Here is a 15854-nt window from a genome sequence, read left to right as displayed (position 1 = left end):
ATAATCTTATAACTGTTACACATATATTTCACCCGAAGTAGAATATACATCAATTAGAATTACCTTCTCTGAGTTGTGATGATCACTACATATATCTTCTGTAGTGAAAAGGATGATACGAGTGTGGATTGATGATCTGTAGTAGTACATTTGGCTCTGAAAAAAAAAAAAAATGGGAAATTACATATTTCTCACTTTTTCTAGTGTTTCTAGTGTACTTGAGGGATGGGATGTCTATGCAAACATTCGGTTGTTACTTGTATTTTGTATCATGTCGCCTTCTACAATTCTGATGATAATATTAATATACGGAGATAATGTATCCAGAATGTCAATTTGATTATCAGTAATAATACTATCGGTTGTTATGTAAAGCTTAGGAGGAATTGTCGGGATGTTAATTAAATTAAGACTAATGGAATTAGACCAATTCTTTTTTCATATTAAATTTTACACAACAAAGAAAGTAATAAATTTATTGCGTAAATAAACTTAACCAAATATTGCCAAAAGATCACGTATCAGTTAGAAATATGATCTGATAAAGAGTTTAATATACAGAGTGTTTCTAAAATGGTGGGCTGACTATACTTTCTGGAATTCTACTTGTAAAGCTAAACAAAAAATATCTTTAGGAAAAATGGCAATTTCTGCTTCGTTCTTCCCCTGTCCGCCATTTTTATTTTTGTATAAAAATTTATATCTCAAGATCGGATAGAGGAATCACATTAATATTTGGTAAGCGTCTTGGTAATAAAGTTTTAAAACTAGCAAAAAATAAGGACCTAAATTAAATACCTTTGCAGATTACAAAATGACAGTCATGTTAATTTTTCAATCAGTTATATCTACATAAATATTAATTTTATCAAAATGTATGTTTTTTGTAAAATATTAAGCCTTTTATTTTGAACAAAATGACATTTTATTTTTTAAAATCGGTAATCAAATAGCCAAATTTTTATTTAAAAACCGGTAAACAAATTAGCCAAGTTATGTCAGAAAATTGATGTAATTTTTTGTCTGTTTTCATGTCCTCCACATTATGTTCCATTCGATTAGACATCAAGTTTTTTATCTATTGTTAATTCTAGTATTGTAAATTAGGATCAAATTAAGTAAAAATTTTCTCACAATAAAATTTAATTTTAAATAATTCATAAAAAAATTCAGTAATTTATTTAAAATAAATAAATACATTAATAAATAATTAAATTAATAATAAATTAATGTTAAATAAATTAAGTAATAATTTTCTCACAATAAAATTTAATATTAAATAATTTGATAATAATTAATAATACTAAAATTAACAATAAATAAAAACAATTAATATTTAATCGAATTAAACGTAAAGTGGAGGACATGAAAACAGACACAAAATTACATCAATTTTCTGCCATAACTCGGCTATTTGTTAACTGATTTAAAAAAATAAAATGTCACTTATTCAAAATAAAAAGCTTAATATTTTAGAAAAACAGTACATTTTGATAAAACAAATATTTATGGAGGTATAACTGATTGAAAAATAAATATGGCCGCAATTTTGTAATTTCTGAAGGTATTTAAGTCCTGATTTTTTGCTAATTTTAAAACTTCGCGTTTTAAAACGTGCATGGTAAGCATCACCAAGATGCTTACCAAATGTTAATGTGATTCCTCTATCCGAACTTGAGATTAAAATTTTTATATAAAAATAAAAATGGAGGACAGGAGGAGAACGAAGGAGAAATTGGTATTTTTCTTAAGGATATTTTTTGTTTAGTTTTACAATTAGAATCGGAACACTTAATTTAAAAAAAATGATATTTATATATTAATGCTTTTAAGTAAACGTTACATTAATTACTTGATAGCTTACACCGTCATTGAGTAATGATTATTACAAAATTTTTATTTTACCTTTTTTTCAGGTGAATCTGAAGGCCGATCAGCTATTTTTAAATCCTGTAACGATGCTTAATCTAAATCCAAAATCAAAATCAAAATTCGAGATAAAAAGTGTTTACATACAAACATATTTAATTCAATAACTAAATATTCGTTCGTTGATAAAAATATGTCTTATAATAAAATAAAGTTAATAAAACTTGAAATATTAAAAATAAAATACATTGCTGGTATTGTAGTATTTTCAACGATTAAAATTGTAAAAATAATTTTATTTATTTTATCAAACTTCATTTTCCTGGACTTTAAGACAAGACAGTTCAAATATTTTTTATTTGGATTAAAACAAGCAACTTATATTTTGCAGCAAGTAAATATTTCAGAAAAATTATTTTTTACAAGAAACTACAAATTTAAAAACTTGTTCAATATTTTCCTTTACGAAAAGTATTTTTTGTGTAAACCTTTTTTACTTTCAAATGATATCTCACATCTCAAAGTTACGGGTTTTATTGTACATAAAGTTGATTCATTTTTAACGGTTTTTTTAACTGCAGGAATTCCTGTACTGTGTTCGTTATTATAAATTAGTCTTTGTAATAAAATGCGAATAATTCTTTAAAAGATTGCGTAGCAGGAAACTTTAAAGTATTGAAGTGGATGAGGGTGAAAAAAAATTAGCTCCAACTGATTAAAATGAATAAGAGCAGCTGGAATTCTATTCACAGTTCATCGTTGCACTTATTAAATAAGGTGCAATGAAGAGTAGGTAGAATAGAGCCAAGTTAGAAAAGGAACTTGTTTCATGCAACTTCAATAGCAATTATTATATACTAAAATTACTCTTTTAACCACCATCGAAAAGGTATTTCAAAAAATACTAATTAAAGAATCATTTTTTAAGTAAACATTTTTTTTCCATTCCTACTAAAACAAAAAAAAAAAAGATCAGCCATATGAAAATTATATACAAAGATGAGATACATTTTATAAATAATATTAGTTTTGTGAATTTGATTAATTTTACCTTATATATTATGTAATAAAATTTTCATAAGTCGGACGACCTTCTACAATATGTTTTTTTTTAAATTATATGGGTGTACCAAAAACGCTTAAGGATTTTGTTTGTGTATAAAAATCAAATTGTACGAAATATTTCGGGTTTCTTTATTTAAAATTAAAGTAATATTGACTAAAATTAAACATGAAAGATATATCGTTTAAAGTCCACTTATGTTGGCAAGCATCGAGGGAATATTAAAATTTTTTAGGATATTTCAAACCAGTTTATTTTTAAGACCCATTTTTTTCAATTTTTTTCGCAAAATTTCGAATTACTTGTTCAGCAGCACGATCGAAAGCACCAAAAAAAGTTACGAATTTTACGATCCGTCTTTTTTATAGACTGACCATTTTCATCCGTTTTAACAGTCTTTGATATAGATTTGTGAGTGGATTACTGCGGCTTGGTCAGAAATACTGGATGATTTGATTAAAAAATCATTCAAGAAATGTTGTATTTTGAATTACCTCGAAGGACGTGAGTAAGATTAATGATTTTGAAGATAATAGCAATTCTAGAATGACGGAAACTCGAACACTGATGACAATACTAAGGTAAGTATTTTCTGTGCTTAATTAAGTAAGTATTTACTGTACAGACTTATTTATTGACATTATGCGTAGAAGCAATAGTGTTGTAAGTTAAAGTATGTATGTAATTTTGCTAATAAAATACAAAAAATATAATAATTTTTTTTTTCAATTTCCAAACCTGGATGCGCTTTGTCACGTGAGTGTATACGATATTTTCTTACTATATTTATTGTTCTGTTAAGGTTGAAAAATATTCGTTATGTTTCGTTGATAATATTATTTATATCTCACTACTCTGACATTCCAGCTGATAATTTTTTAATTGTCTTTAGAATGTTATTATAGGTTGTGCGTTACATATTGTAATTATTTATTTTACATTGATTTTAATATTAACGAAATATTAAAATAAAATCTTATTATTATTGTTACTGTTGGATAGAAGTATTCTAAATCCACCAAAACCTACGCCGATATTTTTTTCCAGAATTGACAACTGAACTGACCACATAGGGGAAGACACACTCCATTTGCCAGTTTCGGTCACCACGCCACCCCCTCGAACCTAGCCATTATGAACTTTACCGGAGGTTATCTTCAGTACCTCGGCAATGACATCTTTCAGTCAAGTCTCAGCCAGGATGCCACCGATAGGAATGTCGTTTGTGGCATTCACATCGGTGGCGTCCTACTAACATAAACTCCAAACAAAACACATCCAGCCTCAAAGTCTCAAACAAGAATGTATTCGTAACAACAAAGAAACTGAACTCTAACCCTGAACCTACCCGAAAGACAAAAACGAGTTCGACACACAAAGAATCATATAATACAACACAAAAACATTAAAAAAACATAATAAAAATAAATAATGTAACGTAACAGTAACATAAAACATAACTAACGAAAAACAAACAAATCTATAATTTAAACAAACGTTTAACAAACCATAAAACAAAATATCAACAAAACCAAACATTACCACAAAGAAGGAAAGTCCAAGCGGAATATTACACCCCTTCAGCGATCCTTTCTTTCGTCAAATATGCAATAAAACTTCCTATTATAACCCATTCGGCTCGGATTTTCCAATTAACAGGGTGATCAAGTGTCGACCCGATAATATCAAGCTAACAAAAGGTCCCCGTGCCATTAAGCCATATCTAACACATTCATATATCACATGATAAGCATCGTCCAACAACCAGCATTGCGAACACATGCCAGAGTCCGTCAGGCCGAATTTTTGAAGTCTGCCAAAAAGCGCCATGCCCAGAAAGAAATTGCGTCATATACTTGTTTGAGTATACCCAAGAGGCATCCGGCAAATCAACAACATTAGGAAAAAGATCATGCTTATAACGTCCCATCTGGCCTGCCACAGGGCGACACCATGCTGTTCTATCGCCTTTATTTTCTTCAACGTCAATTCACCTGTATTTACACAGAGACTGGTTGTATAATGAAATCATTACACTGATAGAAAGCAGCTCTATTTAGTGTATCACAGATTTTATGTACGCCAGGAGGGTATGATAAAATGGCTGCGATAGTGTGAGTTATAATAGTAAATTATTCACGTTGCAATAAGAATATGAAATCTAAATAAAATTTTTCAATGGTACAAAATTTATCGCAAATGTCCGTAAGATTCTGTAATCCGCTACTTTTACAAAAAAAAAAAACCAAGGGAATTTTAAAAATCATCTAAACGTATTGGTTCTCAGCAGTGTGATATAAGAACAAAGGGATATAAGAACAAAATGTGTTAGAATATCTAATTTTTATCGTCGTCCGTTAATAAACTACAGCTGTCTAAATATTACTTTTCCAAAAATCTTTTGAAAAAACGTAGTTTTTTTACATTTTTACCCCGATAAAAAAGATGTGTGACAAAAAAAGATTGAAGATTCTAATAATGTAATTAAATTATTTCTACGATTTTTGTTTTGACAATAACATAACACAGTAAAGTCATTCGCTACGTTATGTGACACTGAGAGTAGTATAGTAATTGAGCAGTAAGTAGAATACTCATGTATTAAAATATAATAGAAAAGTATGGAATTACAGAAAGATGTTGTTTTTATATTTATTTTTAAAAAAACACATTAAGTTATACATTACACTGTAATACGGCAGGCTATGATAGAAAAAAACAAGAACGAACCGCGTTGGTCAAACAAATTAAATGAAATGAATTAGGTAATCTTATTTTATTGTACTAAAAGAAGGTCTATGTTGTAAAAATCAAAATTAGACAGGGAAATGGATGGCACTTACTGAATACAAAAACATTGTTTATAAGGAATGTTCATTGATAAATTTTAGAAGAGAAGGAAATGTGTCAAATTAAACGCGTGCGGTTTCTTCTGTGCCGGCTTCGAAGAAGCGGCTTCTTCTCACCGTACACAAATCACAAAAATAAAATAAAAACAACACCGTAATAAAAAACAAAAAAGCAGGAGAGTAAATTCTGACTATTTCAGGAATTATGAAGCATTCCTTGCTAATTTATCTACAACAATTTCTAACCCTATTGACATTTAGAGGGAATTTAATATTAAATTACGCTCCACATTATTCGAGTTAATTATCAATTATTTTTCTATTTAACGAGCTTTTACTTTAAGAAGAGAACGAGAAATTCAAATAAACTCAAATAATATGTAAAATAAAATTTGGACTTAACAAAGTTTGTTTGTGCATAAGCAGTAAAATAGCTTTATTGTTTTACACTGTGTGCATCATATTTTAATGTAAGTATAATGTCTAACTTTTTTTGTTTTAATCACATCTATTTTGTACGATCTGTTTTCTTTTTTAAATACATTAGTTACGTGAAAGTCATGCTACACCACCACTTCTAAATTTAAAGAGTTATTATAATAAAAAATTAAAAATCAAAGACAAAAATGTTTGTCTCAAAAATATTGAAAGAGTTTTAAGTCCACTACTTTGATAATCCATAATTCGACTTAACAAAAAATGTTACATGTCTGGTCGTTTACAGAATATTTTAGAAGATTTTTGTTATGATATAGGTGCATTCTTAGCGTTTAAATATCAACAAAGATTCATATAAGCTAGTTTTGAGGATGTTTGTTTTTGAGTTACGGTTAGCAAAAAAGTCAAAAACCACGCTTCATTAAGTTTGATAAAACTTTACTTTGTTAAATTGCCAATAACCAAGTAAAATTATAAGACAAAATTTAATGTAATTAAAATAAATAAAAACTTAATAAAAAAACATCTTACCCCAAGATATGGTAAAATCAAAAGAGCTGAAAACTTTAAGTAATTTGAACAAGTAATTCAGCCTAATTGGCTAGATAAAGAAGCCAATAAGACCACGAACCAAAAACTTATGGAATGACCAAGAACATATATAAGAAAAAATTCTTAAAAATAGATAAACTAAGACATTTTTCAACAATGGTAAGATTTGAGGTAATATAACCCGCTGATTGCATGCCCTTAGGCAAGGGAGAAATAAGCAAACTTGAAAACATAGAATGAAAAATACTGAAATGAATACTAAGAATGAAAAAGATCCAGAAATACAAAATATGATTGGAAACTACGAAAAAATGATGAAATTTACCGAAAGGTAGGCAAACTATCAGATTCGATTAGGAAATGCAGACTTGCCTTCTACAAACACTTGAGATGGGAATGGAAGAAAATATACATAAAAACGAAAAGAAATCTTGGAACAAGAAAACAACAGAGACAACTATCAAGTAGTTTGAATAGATCAAAGAAGATAAAAAATAAATAAACATAGAAACCACACGAAATCACAGACAGAAACATAACATACAAAAAGTCAAAATATGTAAAAGATTACGAAAGAGAAGAACTGACCGAACAAAGGCAAGAAGAACACGGATGAAGCGAGGGAGAATTAGATGGGTTGGACATCTGTAATCAATGTCCCAGGATAGAGTAGTGAGAAAATTCTTCGCTAGAAACTGAATGGAAGACTGAGAGAAGGGGTTTTTGGATAATATGAATGATGGTGAGGAGATGAAGGAAGGATTGCTGAGAGTCAGGATGTTTGGAGAAATCTATTACAATAAACCTGGGACCTTTATGGACTGTAGCGCCGAACAGTAAGAAAATAGTTAAGCAGACTGTTAAGTTTTAAGACAAAATTAACTTGTGTTCTGCCTGGCGGTAGATCCCTTACGCCACTGCAATTTCATCCACTTTTGTAGCAAGCCTTCTCCTTTGTTCCTTGTAGTTTCCAGTCTTTACCTCATCTATTAACTTTACTCTTTTTCTTGCTCACTCCCTTTCTTCTTCTACTGACCCTTCTAATGCAGTTGTCAAGAATCCACTTTCTCTAATCACATGTTCTAACCGGTTTCCTTATTTTTTATTTACTTTTCTTCCAGTCCCTTTTTCTCTTCCATCCTTCACCTCACTTCCATACAACAAGACCAACTATTTGACTAATCTCTTTCTTAATCCTAAGTCCAGACTTAATTTCTTCATCTTTCCTAATCTTCCATTTATTTCATCAAGCACTTTCTCAGCCCTTTGTCACGATGTACCCAAATATCTGTAATTTTTTACTTTTTCTACTCTTCTTTCATTTGTCCTTACCATTTATCCTCTTTGTTGTTTACTTTCATTACTTTAGTTTTTCCTATATTTATTTTTCTATACGCTTTCATTTCTTCCTCTAGGGCTGTTAACAATCTTTGACGCGCATGAGTCCAATGTAAATGTTGAACACTGTCTTTAAAAGACAGTATCCTTGTCTGACACCTTGACCTAGACTCACCCAGTCAATCGTATTATTTCTTAACTGATCCGTTTGTCTCTAACCATAAAATCTATAAAGAATTAAAATCTTAGAAAATTAATGTAATTATTCATTTTTAGTAAAAATCAATACAACAAAAGTTCTGAATTTTTTTTGTTTGGTTTTCAATATGAAGTTTAATCTACTTGTTAATAATTCAACAAAGTAAATTTACACCAAAACTAAAACAGCGTGCTTTTCGACTCCTATTATTTGGGTTTATATCAATTTTCTTGCAAACAACTAGAGTACAGTTCCGGAAACAATCGTTTTTTTTATTTTTCATGTAACACTGCATATAAAGCTACTAATTTTTCTCAGTAATTTGTATCTATAGACTTATAGTATAATATTATTTGACATATAGAGAGCAGAATTACTTCGTTAGCCATAATTTTTAAAAAAGCATTTCGAGACCTATTTTTATATAAATTTTTTCATTATTTTTATAAGAGGAATATAACTATAAATTATGACAGAAACTTCTGGAACCACTCTGTATTTAAAAATCATAATTTAAATTATTACTACTAATAGTATAGGCAAAGAAACTCCAATCTCTTGGCCACCACGGAAGTCCCGATTTGACGCCGATGGCTTTCTTCTTTTACGGTTGCATAAAAAACATCGTATACCAAAACAAAAATCCAGTCACTTGCGCAAAAAATAACGGCAACCGTGGAAAGGATTTCTGCAGACATAATCGCCGTAGTGTGAAATGAGATGGATTATCGGTTTGACGTCTGTAGGACTGTAAACTGTGCTCATATTAACTTGCATTAAGGGGTCGAAAAACATAAAGACTTAGTAATTTCATACGATAAAATATATAAATTTGTAATTTTAAATTTAGTAAATAATATTTAATTTTAAAACCGCAGAATTATTTTTCGGACATCCGCTATATTTTCATTAAAGTGTATAGTACAAGGGAGGCTGCTACTGCCTTTCTCCTTTTAACAACGGATTGAATGGTACGTCATAAAAACGAGATAGTTTGTTTTAGAAGGAGATATAATGAGCAAGTGAGTGATACAACCTGTATGTAGATGTAGAAAACGATAGAGGAACAAGAATGGATGTTCAGTGTTAGTTCGAATAAAAAGAAATAAATTGTTAGCAGCAAAGATTATGAAAAGAAGAACAGAAAGAGTAGAAGTTAGAATAATTTTCACCTGTTATATCAATACTTGCTTTTGTGAACGTAACACACCTACACCCGCCACCTTACACCACATTTTACCTTTTGACACATCAACTTTCACCGGTTAAATATTTCTAGTTTCTTTAATTTATCTAAGAAACTCGATGTGAATATTTCTGATAATAATCTTATACGTATCTATATTTTTCAAATGATTTATGAAGGATAAATAAATTACAAAGAGACGTATCAGTCCTAATCTGGAAAAATATATGGAGAGAAAGAAAGAGAGAGTGAGAGAGAGAGCGAAGGAGAGAGCATATTATAATATTTGAGGCTAATTAAAATTTATTTAATTCTATGATAAGAAAATATTTATATAGTACATTTTTTATGAATTGTTCTCCGGAGTCAGAAACTTTAGAAGGTATAATAAAACATCGAAATAAAATTTTATAGCTTCAGAAAAAAAAGAATTCATTAACACCGTGCATCGTATAATTACCCAAATCTGTACTACTTTATTATACCATCAGTAAATACGAGTAACCATTTACAACCAAATAGTAATTAGAAAGCTAAGTTTTATCACTGACCTACTGTGATTCCAAATAATGAAAGAAGTTACTTTTACAATAGTTATTAAAAATAATAAAATTCTGACAAAATATCTTATACTCATTCTTAATTTTTATAGGAGAATAAGAGAAATTTAAAATCCGACGAAGAGTTGCATAACATATGAATTCACTTTTTTAATTTAGGTTCCGATAGAACACAATACGAACCAGTAGCTTATAAAATTTCTAAGAAATATTGAAATATCTAAAAAAAAAATTTACTCTTAAGACTAAAATTTTTAGATACAGTACTCATGAAGTCCGTATATCCCTATCCTCTTGACAAATTTTAACTAAAATTAAATGGTATGAATAACCCTTATTCAGAAGACATCGTAAAACCTTCAGAAAAAGGATCAATCCAGTCTGAATATAAAAGCAAAACGATAACTGATTAAAAAATGCAAAATATTAGGTTTATTATCCTCTGCCCATGAATGAAATTGCCCAAATACATAATCATACTATTGTAATGGTATAAAGCAATTAAAGAAAGCGAGATTATGACTGTGAGTCCAAAAACGAAAAAATAGGATTTTTTGCCCCTACCACTTAATGTGGGTTTAACAAACACCATTAGAAAAAATATTAGCTACGTGAGAAGTATTAAATTCTGTAGAAAATTTTGTATATTCTTTTAGTAAAAGTTAAAGGATTCATATCTTTCTGTTCTTTGACGATTATGACCAAAATCAAATAGTTTTTGTACTCCTAAAAATTATAATTTAAAATTTCATAATCACATATCTATCCAATCTGTAGGTATCAAGAAAAATTAAAGTAGCCTACATATATATATATATATATAGCATTCTTCCAATGGTTTTCCAATGGTAAATTTTTTCCTTTTTTTAAAAAAAGAGACAGATAAACGTGATCATATAATGAAGTAAAATAATATTAGAGCAAATATATAGTGATTTACCCAAAAGCGTTGTACACTGCAGAATCATTATAATGATCAACCTCTGCCTTTCAAAAGAATTTCCAATAAAATGGAATTTTTAAGGAAAATATTTGATCCTATAGAGAATGATACAGTTAATATACATAATCCATCTCTCCAAACTAAGAAAAATATTTGTAGAAATAATGCACGAGAGGAAATCGACTTTCTTAAGTCATATTTTAAGGATGAGTGAAAAGAGATCCTCCCCAAAAAATGTTCTTTATCTAGAAAATAAAATTAACAAGGTATATTGTCATAAAGTTAAAAAAGATTTTAACAAAGATGAATTAGAAATTCCGGGCTTATAAGTCGGAAATTAATCGAGAAAAAATTAAAAAGACATCTTTGAAAGGAGGGTTTTCTACGAAGAAAAAATAAAAAAATAAGGCCAGTGAGAGACTTAAAAAATTTCAGTAGAAAAGAAAGGAGAGGGGTCGCTAAATATTGTTAAATATCACCCACAGTTTGGCCGAAACGAAAAACAACACAATAATAGATAAGTAAATAAATAATTTTTATCAGGTACATTGAAGCTCAGGTGCGGGAAAGAGATGATTACAGGAGCAGAAAACAAACTCATTTATACCATACTGAATTTAGATATTAATCAGTCACGTATAATTCTATTAAAAGTGTAAAAATTGGATCCTTTCAGCGATTAGTTTATTAAAATATTTTATACTACACGATACTTTTATTATTTATAACTAATCTTGCTAAGGGCAGACTGATATTCAATTGATTTTTGATGTTCGGACAATCAAACGGACTAATTATTATCTATCAATGAATCATGAGACCTTGACGATGTTGAGGGGGCATATCACTGAGCACTCAAGGCTCAGTGATATAGAGTACCTGGAGCGAAGGTGCAACCATATCGGAGAGGTATCTGTTGAGAGCCAGACTAAGGAATGATTCCTAAAAGAGGGCAACAGCTCTTTTAAGTAGTTGTTAAGGGCGTAGGTCAGGACGACTTAAACGGCCATATCATCACACAATCTTTTGAGTACTGCGCAGCTGAAAGTAGTGGTAAACTACAACTGCTTTTGTCCACGAAAATGTAGCTCTCTGCATTTTCTTATAACAAAGATGGAGACGCCTTCCTTGGTAAAATATTCCGGAGGTAAACTAGACCCCCGTTTGGATCTTCGGGTGGGGACTACTAAGGAAGGGGGTACCAGAAAATTATAAAAATAACATTCTACGAGTCGGAGCGTGGAATGTTAGAAGTCTGAAAAAGGTTGGTAGATTAGAAAATTTAAAGAGGGAAATGTATAGAATAAATGTAGATGTAGTAGGAATTAGCGAGGTTTGATGGGAAGTGGAAAATGACTTTTGATCACGTGATTTTAAAATAATTAAGTCAGCTTCAAGTAATGGGCAGGCAGGTGTAGGTTTTGTAATGAACAAGAAGATAGGGAAGAGAGTAGAGTATTACAAAATGCATAGCGATAGAATCATTGTAATAAAGATAAAATCAAAACCTAAACTGACAACGATTGTTAACATCTATATGCGTACAAGCGCTCATGATGATGATGAGGTAGGTTCAATCGTATCTGTTCGACAAATCGTATCTGTTTAGGTTCGCTCTTGACCATTAAGACCGCTGCCGGCCTGCGATGTGGAAGAAACTCCGTACTATGTCTTTTTCTGTTCTACGAGGTTCCAAGATGCATGCTGGATGTCCTGGGTCGGGTGGACATGTTCAGATCTAAGGATTTTCAGCAGATGCTTCAGGGTGGGAAGCAATGGACTATTATTGCAAATTATAATAGAAAAGTTTTAGAAGAACTTAGTAAAACAGAAAAAGCTCGTAGGAGACGGCGAGCATTGCGCGGCCTGCAAGGGAATGAGGTGTCGGAGGGTGCCGGGTTGGACAGGTCTGCCGCGAGTGCCTTGGGGGCCCTCTCCCGGCAGACCATGAGCATGAGAGGATTGGCTTTGGTGGGGTGAGACCGTAGACACTCCACTCCCAGTGCATGAGGGCGTTGCTCACGTTTCTAATGATTATGGCTGACGGTCGTGTGGGTAAGTGATAAGTGGTAAGTAGTTGAGTTGTGTGTGTGTGTGTGTGTGTGTGTGTGTGTGTGTGTGTGTGTGTGTGTGTTGTGGTCTGGTATTGATGATGTTTGCTAGTGAAGACAGAATGTGTGTGTGGGCGCTTAACCCCTCTGAAGTAATGCTTTATTAGCGGTTTCCCAGGTGGTGGGGTCACCAGGGGTGGAGGTTTAAACGGTAGTGCGCAGGAATACATACGCATTTTCTGTAAAAACTTGCGGAACCTGTTAGCGAGTCCGAAACTGCTTCGCGCCCGTAAATGGGGTTCCTCCACCTCAAAAAAAAGAAACAAAAAGTGTATACGAAGAAATTGACGGAGCAATTAAACACAAAAAAGGGGATGAAAATTTAATAATAGTTGGAGATTGGAATGCAAGCATTGGAAAAGGCAAGGAAGGAAATATAGGGGGTGAATATGGGCTGGGCAAAAGGAATGAAAGAGGGGACCGACTTCTAGAGATTTGCACGAAGTATAATTTAGTAATTGCCAACACCCAGTTTAAAAATAATAATAGAAGAATATACACATGGAAAAAGCCAGGTGATACTGCAAGGTATCAGATAGATTATATCATGATTTAGAAATCAACTTGTCGACTGCAAAGCTCACCCTGGAGTAGATATTGATAGCGACCATAATTTAGTGATAGAAACGTAGATTGGGGTTTAAAATCCTGAAGAAAAGGTGTCAGATGAATCAGTGGAATTTAGAGAAGCTTGAGGAAGAGGAGGTAAAGAAGATTTTTGAGGAGGACATCGCAAGAGATCTGAGTAAAAAAGATAAGGTAGAAAATGTAGAAGAAGAGTGGGAGAAAGTTAAAAAGGGAATTCTTAAATCAGCAGAAGTGAACTTAGGCGGAATAAAGAGAACTGGTAGAAAATCTTGGGTTTCAATCGATATATTGCAGCTGAGGGATGAACGTAGAAAATGTAAGAATGCTAGTGACGAAGAAAGTAAAAGGAACTATCGACAATTAAGAAATACTATAAACAGAAGGTGCAAACTAGCGAAAGAAGAGTGAATTATATAGACCTCGAGGCATTTATAGACCTCGAAAAGGCATTCGATGTCGTTAAAATGTTCAGCATTTAAAAAAAAATCGGGTTGAAATATAGAGATAGAAGAGTAATTGCTAACATTTTCAGGAACCAAACAGCAACAGTAATAATTGAAGAAAATAAGAAAGAACCCGTAATAAGAGAGGGAGTCCGACAAAGATGTTCCCTATTTTTTTAATCTTTACATGGAACTAGCAGTTAATGATGTTAAATAACAATTTAGATCCGGAGTAACAGTACATAGTGAAAAGATAAAAATGCTACAATTTGCTGATTATATAGTAATTCTAACTGAGAGTAAAAAAGATTTAGAAGGAACAATGAACGGCATGGATGAAGTCCTACGCAAGAACTACCGCATGAAAATAAACAAAAACAAAACGAAAGTAATCAAATGTAGTAATAACGAAGATGAACTAATGAATGTAAAAATAGAAAGAGAAAAGATTATGGAGGTAGAAGAATTTTGTTATTTGGGAAGTAGAATTACTAAAGATGGACGAAGCAGGAGCGATATAAAATGCCGAATAGCACAGGCGAATCGAGCCTTCAGAAAGAAATATAATTTTTTTACGTCAAAAATTATTTTAAACGTCAGGAAAAGATTTTCGGCAGTTTATGTTTGGAGCGTAGCTTTGTATGGAAGTGAAACTTTGACGATCGGAGTAGCTGAGAAGAAAAGTTAGAAGTTTTTGAAATGTGGTGCTACAGAGAATGTTAAAAATCAGATGGGTGGATAAAGTGACAAATGAAGAGATATTGCGGCAAATCGATGCAGAAGGAAGCATTTGGAAAAATATAGTCAAAAGATGAGAGAGACTTATAGGCCACGTATTAAGGCATCATGGAATAGTCGCCTTAATATTGGAGGGACAGGTAGAAGGAAAAATTGTGCAGGCAGGCAACGTTTAGAGTATGTAAAACTTATTGTTAGGAATGTAGGATGTAGAGGGTATACCGAAACGAAACGACTAGCACTACATAGGGAATCTTTGGGAGCTGCATCAAACCAGCCAAATGACTAAAGACAAAAAAAAATGATGTAAAAAAAAATGATGTAGTTTAAATGATAGGTTAAAATATAACCTTTTAATTTAATATTAGTTTCGGCTTACTATTTCTATATTTTTCTTTAGTTTTATTTTGTTTTTTGGTCCTAGCTTGTAGTTGGAATATTGGGGTAAATGCTATCTTTACTACTACATCTTTACTCTGTTTTATGATAATTCAGATGTGGTTTAAAAATTTTACAGGATTTTTATTGTAACTTTATTTAGTTAAGACTAAAAAATAACTGCGTGAAGTGTTCGTATTTAAGTTGTATTAGATATGATGTATTAGATTCTCTACAACAGGATATGTATTAATTAGAATAACAAAGGATAGCTGATTGGTTGGTGAGAGGACAGAGGATGTAGCTGGAAGAACTGATATTATTATAATTTGACTACTAAGTCTTTTCTATCGACCTTTCACATCGTAAAGCAGCAGCATAATACATGCGCCATTCCGATACTCGGATGTATATTCATTGAACTACAGATTAGAAACCTTTTAAAGACTGCAAAACATCGTTTAGTGTAAATTTAAATATTTTCCGTGGATTTTATTAACAAAATATTTAAATTTCATAACCACTTTTATTCTAATCTTCAAATGTAACCTAACATTTTAACTCATGTAGTTTATTTGAGTTTCTTTTTTATTCACGGA

This window comes from Lycorma delicatula, chromosome 2 (assembly GCF_047948215.1).
Source record: "Lycorma delicatula isolate Av1 chromosome 2, ASM4794821v1, whole genome shotgun sequence".
In the NCBI taxonomy this organism is placed as follows: Eukaryota; Metazoa; Arthropoda; class Insecta; order Hemiptera; family Fulgoridae; genus Lycorma; species Lycorma delicatula.
This window is presented reverse-complemented; position numbering follows the sequence as displayed.